Source organism: Elephantulus edwardii, unplaced genomic scaffold (assembly GCF_000299155.1).
Source record: "Elephantulus edwardii isolate Elephantulus edwardi_28Jun2011 unplaced genomic scaffold, EleEdw1.0 scaffold00184, whole genome shotgun sequence".
NCBI lineage: Eukaryota > Metazoa > Chordata > Mammalia > Macroscelidea > Macroscelididae > Elephantulus > Elephantulus edwardii.
The window spans coordinates 4,333,225-4,342,423 of record NW_006399934.1 but is presented as its reverse complement, the minus strand read 5'-3'; the positions used below and the strand labels follow the sequence as shown (position 1 = coordinate 4,342,423).

The following is a 9,199-nucleotide window of genomic DNA, read 5'->3' as shown; positions in this document are numbered from 1 at the left end:
GAGGTTTGAGAAGACCCACCGTAGGATGGACCATCGTACCTGTGCACTGCAGCTCCTCCTTCCCGTTCTCTAGGTACCTGTGAAGCCCCTCCGCACTCCTTTTCTTCACATAGTCCCTGAAGCTCTCGGTCACACGGGCGTTCTCCCACTTGTGCTGGTGATCCGCCGCTGTCCTGGAGCACAGGTCCTCATTCAGGGCAATGTAATCAGCACCCTCATAAGCATACTGACTGTACTCGCGAAGGAAATGGCCATCTGCGTCCAATTGGCCATACATCCAGTGGAAGGTATGAGACCCAGACCCCACCCTTCGGTCACACCTCTGCTGTCAGCTACTCTTTCATGGTTGGCCACACCCCCAGCTGTCAGCATCAGCCACTAGAAACCGCCCCATCCTCTCTGGCTGTCGTTCATTGGTCAGAAACCATCTGGAGCTAAAATGAAAATGAAACTAGACCCAATCTCTTCTAAATTTGTTCTGGTAGAAAGACTGGTGGAACTTGCCTGTTCTGGGTGAAGTCCGGACGTGGAGAGGCGGGGCGACCCTTCCATGGGGCTGAAGGGACCTGTGAGCTGTGACCTGCGACCTGGGCCCCACGCCACTCACAGCCTCATTCTGGTTGTAGTAGCAGCACAGGTTCTGCAGGCTCACTTGGTAAATTTTTGCATTGTCTTCGGAGACTAAGGTGCGCCTGATACAGGCCATTGTATTTGCAATCGCTTGTTATGCATCAGAGAGTTGGACAATGACTAGGGAGGACAGAAGCAGAGTGGATGCTTTTGAGCTGTGGTGCTGGAGAAGGGTACTGAATGTACCCTGGACTGCCAGGAAAACAAACAGATTTATCTTGGAGAGGATTAAACCAGGCTGCTCCTTGGAGGCAAGGATTCTGGGGCTTCGTCTGACATACTTTGGACATGTTGCCAGGAGGGACGGGTCCTTGGAGAGGGACATCATGCTTGGGAGGGTTGAGAGACAACGCAGGAGGGAAAGACCCTCTATGAGATGGATTGATTCGGTGACTGGGGTAATCGGGATGGGTGTGTCAGAGGCGGTGCGGTTGGCGCAGGATAGAGCAGGGTTTAGGGCTGTTGTGCATAGGGTCGCTATGAGTCGGAAACGACTCAACGGCACATAACAACAACAACTTCGGAGATCTGTGTTTCGCGGTCCCAATATTCCGGTACCTCCTGCTGGATAGATACATGGTGCACGCGACGCCATCCTCGGATTCTTGGCGTGCTGTCAAACCACACAATCTGTGTTTCGTCCACGTAGCCAACAGAGATGAAGCGAGGGTCCTCTCCAGGCCAGGACATGGTGGTGTGGAAATATCTCAGGCAGTAAGAGCCTGGGGGCAGGGGGCGGCTGAGACTACCCACCCAAGAGGGTCGGCATGAAGGCAGTTGAGGGGCAAGTGTCTGGGCTAGGACTGGCCCTCACCCTCCACAAAGGCCCTTTTCACTTCAGACCCTGCACTCCCCTGCGCTGTTCTGGGTCATGGCCGAGGTCCCTGAGAAAAGCAGAAGGGTCTGGAGTCCCATGACCCAGTTACTGGGGTTCTAAGACGAATGTCCTTCCTAACTGGTTTGTGTAGACCTTAGAACCAGGAAAGTAGTGACTGTGATAGACTTCTCCTAAAATGACAGATCCAGTTGGAGTGAGAATTGTGGCTTTGTCCTGTGTGTCTAGACAGGAGCTGACAACTTGTGCTGGAAAAGAGAAACTTCTGTGAGACTTCACATAACCGCACCCAACGCCTTCGAGAGACTTTGCTCTGATCCCTTTCCTCCTGCATGGAGCCTTCTTTGCCACAACAGTCTACTTGAGTCTTGAACCAGGGCCCACTTAAGGCAAACTGTCCTTATTTCAGAATCTCAGTGTTGTACACTCTGGTATGGATTCGTAGGGACCCTATGTGACCAAGCAGAACTGCCACAAAGAATTTCTCCAGATGTAATCTTTAAGGAGTAAATTGTCAGGTCTTTTTCTCTTGCGCCACTTAAGTTTGAACCACTGGCTTTTTTTTTTTTAAACCACTGGATTTTGCATTGGCAGCCAAGAGCCTAACCACTAGAACTCCTTGGAATTAATGTTTTTGTTTATAAATTAATGCTCTTCTTGTTGTGGGACGTTCAGCTGGAACCGACCCATAGATGACCCTCAGGAGAGTTTTCAGAGACAGTAAATTGCAGGGGACGAGATTGTTCATCCCTCTCCATGGAAGAACTAGTGGATTCAAATTTGCATGCCTTTGGGATTACAACCAGTTTCTTACCACTAGGCCACCAGAGCTCCCTAGGAATTAATGAGGAAACTGACAAGATTTTGTTTATGTGGGTCATATCTACATGTACTGACCATATGAAATATTAAAACATTTTTTAGGGGGGGAGGGCTGGGCAGGGAGAGAAGTGCAACAATGAATGAATGGAAATCCAAAATCTCTGTAAATGCTCATTAAAATTATTTTTTTTTAAATTTAATTTAAAATGTGAATAGTACATTAAACATTGACAGAAATAAGGCACCTTAAAGGAGCACTGGTGGCCAAGTGCAAGAAAACTGCATGACAATCCCAAATGTGTATGGTTCAAATCCACCAGCTGCTCTGCGGAAGAAGGATGGGCCATCTCCTCCCAAGCAAAAGCCTTGGAAACCTCTGAAAACCTGATGGAGGGTCAGCTATGTGTCAATTCAAACTTGACGGACCAACAACAATGAATTTTCATGAAAAATAATTTCCAACATAGTAAGGAGTGGATAATTTTACATTTCTCATCTGTGTCCATACAAAACTTCCGGATTATTATATATGTCTCTGCATTCAATATGTTATTTTAGTAGAAGTATATTTAAAAATATACAATGTCACACAAATGTGAAGTTGGAAATGGAAGTATTTATTAAAAGTCTTTCTATGTCATTGTGAATGTTCTTTGATATTTCACTAAAGCTACAGAAGTTTGTAAAGGTGAGCTGCAATGAGAAACTATTATTACTTTATATTGTGTTCATTAGAACCCATAGTACTATCTTGCATATTAATTAAATCTTATACTAGTGCATGAGTTGTTGTTTTAAGTGCCACATTAGTTCACGGAATATGCAGATCTGCATGAAGATCTTTCCTAACAAAGTACCAAAAAGTCTTATTTGGCTAGACTTCCAGGTAAAATGGCATCATTTTAGGCCCTCTTCGATGAGGGATCAGAAAACAAATATAACCCTAGAATATCAAGAATAAAAGCATGGAAGGAGAAGACAGATGGAACACAATATCATAAATGGCCTGGCGTGGCCATTTTGAACAGTTTTTTATTTGCTGTGGGAACCTGGGTCTATATAGATGCCCACATTGTGGGCTAACTGGCAGAAATGGTATGAATTATTTCCTGTTCTTTGGGCTTTCTGTAGAACAGGGTAGTGACTTTCCCCCACTTCCAATCACTGAGTGATTGGCAGCTTCTCATCTTGTCTAGAAGCCAGTGGATTGTGGTATTTCTAGCTTGTAATCATCCTCCTTATTGACAGGGCACTGCCTTGGAGCAGTGCACCACCCTTGGGGATTTCAGTTCAGCAGTGATTATCACTACCCATTAGTCATATCTGACTGGCTATCCACCAACACCCACTCCCTAGACTGGCAAAGGCATGATCCATAGCTATGCTCCTCTGAGGCAGTAGAAACTGCCACCATCTCGGTGCCCTTCTCCTCTACAGATATGTCAGGCCAGATATCATGTCTCCACCTACAGAGGCAACATCACCACAGCATCTAGAAGGCAAGAGATAACCTCAAACCAACAAAAAAGATGGAACAAAAAATTGACCAAAATACCGAACAAGGAAATTTCTCAGAAGAAGGGCTATTGGGAGTTCCTGATAAGAAACTGAAGCGAATATTATTTCCAAGTTTTCTCCAGATTGAGAAAAACACAGAAAAGTTATTTTTTTAAAAAAATATATAAGACAAAAATAAAACCAATACAAAAACACCAGCATGAAAAATCAGAATATTAAGACTAATCAATAATGCATTAGGGACACAGGAACAGAATTGAAAAAAATGGAGTACAGACTGTTAAATTAAAGGACAGACCCCCTCAATGTTTATCTGTTAGAAGAACAATCAGAAGGAAACAATATGACAAAAGGAACAATTTGGGTATGACTGGAATCTCAAGAGGAAGCAACCACAAAAAAACACAAGGGAAATCATTGAAGATTTGCTGCTTGATAACTTCCCAAACATTCTGATTTGACTTCATAAATCGAGATCACATATTGAAAATTGCTGTTCAGAGTAAATCAGGAAGCCTCTCACAGACCCCAGCATGTGTGTGCCTCTTCACTTCCCAGAATCCATTTTCCTTTGCTAGACTCTACTTCCAAACCTGAGCTTAGGCCTCTTCAATGGGCTCTTCTAGCAGAGAATGTATCTACTGATTACTTACCATTGAGTTGGAACCAACTCATAGCTGACCTTCCAGTGGGTTTTCAGAGATCATGGTATCAGCGCCCTAGTTTGCTCTCTTTACTCAAGCTAAAAAATTAAGCCAAATGGGAGAGACTAGAGGATGGGCTGGTACTAAAGCTACCAAGGTAGCACAGTGTACAGCAATTTCAGTACTCTTTGGGAAAGCCTACGTTAGTGCACAGAGCACTAGGCCAAAAGTGTCTGAAGAGACCCAGAAGGAGTGCTAGGCCCAGGCCAAGGCTTTTGTTAGGGCTACTAAGTAAGTCAAGTTAGTAAGTTAGAGCTACTAAGCTTCAGTTCCACCACGAGGTATCTCAGAAGTGAGATCTTGTTGCTGGTTGTTATGTGCCATCACATTGACTACAACTTATAGCGACTCCATGAACAATGTATTTGAACTCTGCCCGATTCTGTGCTTTCTTCTCCATCCCTGATATATTTGAGCCCACTGCTGCAGTTACCATGTCAGTCTATCTCATTGAGAGTCTTCCTCTCTTTTTCTGACTTTCCATCTTCCCAACCATTTTGTGCTTTTCTAAGGACAACCTATCATTTCAGCAGATGGTTATTCCTGCTTCCTAGGCTGTAAACTCTGTTGAAACAGATCCACCAGGGTTGACCCCACTGGTATTTTAAGTACTAGTGGCATAAATCCCAGCACCTCAGCAACATGCAGGCCACAACAATGCAACAAAATGACAGATAAGTAATGGAAAGCCTTTGTAGGTAAGTGTCCTAATTCAGTTAGGAAAGTTCCTACTATAAAAGTTGGCCTATATAAAACAGTCTTCAACGTCTCTTGAACTTCTCCCTTCATTATCATTGGCTCTTTATTATATGCTTCTTGAAATAATCCAGTGTCAACACATTCTTTTTGATACAGTGACTAAATTCCCTCTATCTTCTCTTGATGATTTTTGGATCACTCAAGATTTTACCCATACCACCTTATTGCAATTTAAGGCTTGAATTTGTTTCCGAGTTCTTCCCTTTTTATTCTCCACCTCCAGTTCTTTGCACATTCTGTTATAATGCATTGTCTCCTCAAGTTGTCCTTTGAAATATTTTGTTCATCTCTTTTAATTCAGCATCTTTTCCCTTTGTTTTGGCTTCTCAACACTCTCGTGCAATTTTCGAACTTTCCTCTGACATCTTTTTTGGTCTTTTCTTTCTCCTGAGGTTTGTTTTTTTTTAATTTTTTAGTGTGTGTGTGTGTGTGTGTGTGTGTACCATCAAATCAGATCTGACTGGTACAGGAGGAGATTGTCCCTCCTTCTCCAGCACAGCATTTGGTGGATTCAAACTGCTCACCTCTAGGATTGCAGTGCAGCTTCTTACCACTAGGCCACCAGAGCTTGCCTCTCCTTTGTTTTTTTTTTTTTTTTTGTAATGACTGTTTACTATCTTCAAGGATGATATTCTGATGCCATCCACAACTGGTCTTTGATTATTAGTGTTCAGTGCCTCAAACCTATTCTTGAGATTATTTTTAAACTCAGGTGAGGTAGACTAAAAGTGTGTTTTGATTTCTTGTGTACTTGTTTTCATTTTCTTCAGCTTCCACTTGACATTGGACATGAATAACTGATAGCCTGTTCCAAAGTCAGTACTGGTCTAGTTTGGCTGCTGATACTGACCTTCTCCAAGGACTCTTTCCCCAGATGTGGTCAATCTGACTGAAGGCAGTGACAAAAAATAAGGTTCCAGGAATCATTGAAATACCAACTGGCATGTTTCAACTAGCAGATGCATTCTTGGGAGCGTTCAACAGTCTGTACTAGGACATTTGGAAGACTGCTACCTGGACAATTAATTGGAATTATATTTGTTCCTATGCCCAAGAATAGTGATCCAAAAGAATGTGGAAATTATCAAACATTATCATTACTATCATATGCAAGCAAAATATTGCTGAAGATCATCCAAAAATGACTAGAGTAGTACATTGACAAAAGAACTGCCAGAAGTTCAAGCTGGATTTAGAAGAGGCTGTGGCACCAGAGAGATCATTACATCAGATGGATCTTGGCTGAAAGCAGAGAACACCAGAAGAATGTATCTTTGTGTTTTATTGACTATACAAAGGCATTTGATTATATAGATCATAACAAACTATGGCTAACATTGAGAAGAATGGGAATTACAGAACAATTAATTATAGTTACATAAAACCTATACCAAGACCAAAAGAAGTTATTGTCCAAATAGAGCAGGGGAACACTGCATGGTTTAATATCAGGAAAGGTGTTCATCAAGAATGCATCCTTTCTAGTTTATATACCTTAAAAAAAAAAGAAAGCATCCTGTTCAATCTGCATGCTGAGCAAATCATTCTAGACTAGAGGAAGATTGCAAACAACCTGTGTTATGCAGAAGACACACCTTGCTTATTGAAAGTGAGGATTTGAAGCACTTGCTGAAGAAAATCAAAGACTCCAGGCTTCAATATAGATTATACCTCAACATAAAGAAGAAAAAATTCTCACCACGGGGTCAATAGACAATATCATGATAAGTGAAGTCTGAAATTGTCAATAATTTCACCTTATTTGGATCCATAATCAATACCATTGGTACCAGTAATTTGCACTGGGAAAATCTGTCAAGGACCTCTCCAAAATACTAAAGAGCAATGATGTCAGTATAAAGACTAAGGTGCCCCTGATTCAGGTCATGGTCTTTTTCAATCATTTGCTATGTATCTGAGAGCTGGACAATAGAAGATGACAGAATATGACTTATTGCCTTTGAGCAGTAATGTTACAGAAAAGCACTGAATATCCCATGGGCCTCCCAAAAGAATAAACAGGTATATCTTGGAGAAAGTACAGCCAGAGTGCTTCTTAAGGATGGCACAGTTTGGCATTTCCCAAAAAAACTGGACACAGAAATTCCATATAACCCAGTTATTCCACTGCTAGGAATATACTCCAAGGAAATTAGAGACACAAATGGAGATTTGTACACCAATGTTCATAGCAGCATTATTCACCATGATAAGAACAAGGAAAACAGCCCAAATATCCAACCACAACCAAGTGGATTGAGGAACTGTCATACATTTGCATGATGGAATAGTACGCAGTACTCAGGAGAAATGATTTTAAAAAATTACTACATAACTTGGGAGAGATTGGAGAGTATTATGCTGAGTCAACTAACTCTCACAAGGACAACTACTGCAAAAGACCATTATTATAGAAATAGACAACTAGTAAAATGTGTCTGAGGATACAAGGGGGGAGCGTGGGAGCAGAGGGGTGAGGAGGGCAGGGGGCAAATCACAGGATCATACAATTTGGTGTGAGGTGGTAAAGAGAATGGGAAAGATCCAGTGAGGACCTGGAAAGACAGGGTAATTGTGGGCATAGTTCAATGATGATGATTAATTTTATAAAACATAGTCATTGGCATGTGAGAGAAATTTACCTGCATGGTTCTTGTGGAAATGGCATGCAGCAGGGCTGCCATGTTTTGCTGTCAGGACTTGATTTGTGTGAGGACACTTGCGTCAATGTTAAGAAAATCTCTATTACATGAATATAATGTAGCTGTGTAAAGTGAAGCCTGATTTCCTAGGGGAAAAACAAAACCATAATGAATGGGAATGATGGTATGAAACACAATGTGAATGAAGAATAGTGTGAAACATAATATGCACAAACTTTGAAAGCAAACCAATATAAAATAAAAGGTAAGGATGGCAAAGTTTTGCTATGCATACTTCAGGTATGTTGTAGGAGGGACTATTCCTTGGAGAGGAACATCATGTTTGGAAAGCTGGGGGATAAACAAAAGAAAGGAAGACCCTCAGTGAGATGGATTGACACATTAACTACAGATAATGGGCTCAAATAAATCAAAGATTATATAAAGATGGCACAGGTAGGACAGTGTTCAGGTCTGTTGTTCGTGGCATCGCAATGAGTTGTATTCATCTCAATAACATCAAACAACATAAAAAGCAGCAATCAAAGCAGTCTTCACGAATGCTAGGGTGCTCTCTTTACAAAGGTGAATAGTCTGCGCACTCCATGGCTGGATCTTTTATTCCAACCCGATAAATTCACTCTAACATTTCCGCTAAGTCTTTGGATACCTTCTTCCACAGTATGCTCAGGCAGTTGTGGCACTTCCTCTTTAATGCAGGCCACTGCTTAATCTACGCTTCAGTGAACTGACCAAATAAACCATTAGATCCTTTCTGACCTCTTGAGTTGAAACACTGAATGAAGAATCTAGATTGATCTTATATCCTGTCACTCTACTAAATTGGCTTACTAGTTCTAACAGGTTTTTTGTTGAGTCTTTGGGGTTTTCTATGTACACTATACCATCTACATATAACAATATTTTAATCATTTCTTTGCCAATCTGGATGCCTTTTATTCAGGATGGGAGTGTCAGAGACAGTGCGATTGGCAAGGACAGAGCGGAGTTTAGGGCTGTTGTACATAGGGTCGCTATGAATTGCAAGCGACTCGACAACACATAACAACAACAACATTGCCCTAGCAAGCACTTCCAATACAATACTGAATAGAAGTGGTAACAGTGGACGTCCTTGTCTGGTCTCTGTTCGCAAGGAAAATGTTTTTAGTCTTTCTCCATTGAGAGTGACATTGCCTCTTGGTTTAGCATATATACTTTTCACTATGTTGAAAAAATTTTCCTTATTACAATTTTGCTGAGTGTCTTAATCAGGATTTTGTATTAGT

The 9,199-nt window shown here is 41.7% G+C and overlaps 1 pseudogene; it reads right to left on the bottom strand.

Moving 5' to 3' along the window:
• Positions 1 to 1,799, bottom strand: part of LOC102843593 — a 23,770-nt pseudogene extending 21,971 nt beyond the window's left edge.
• Positions 1,800 to 9,199: the final 7,400 nt, after the last annotated feature.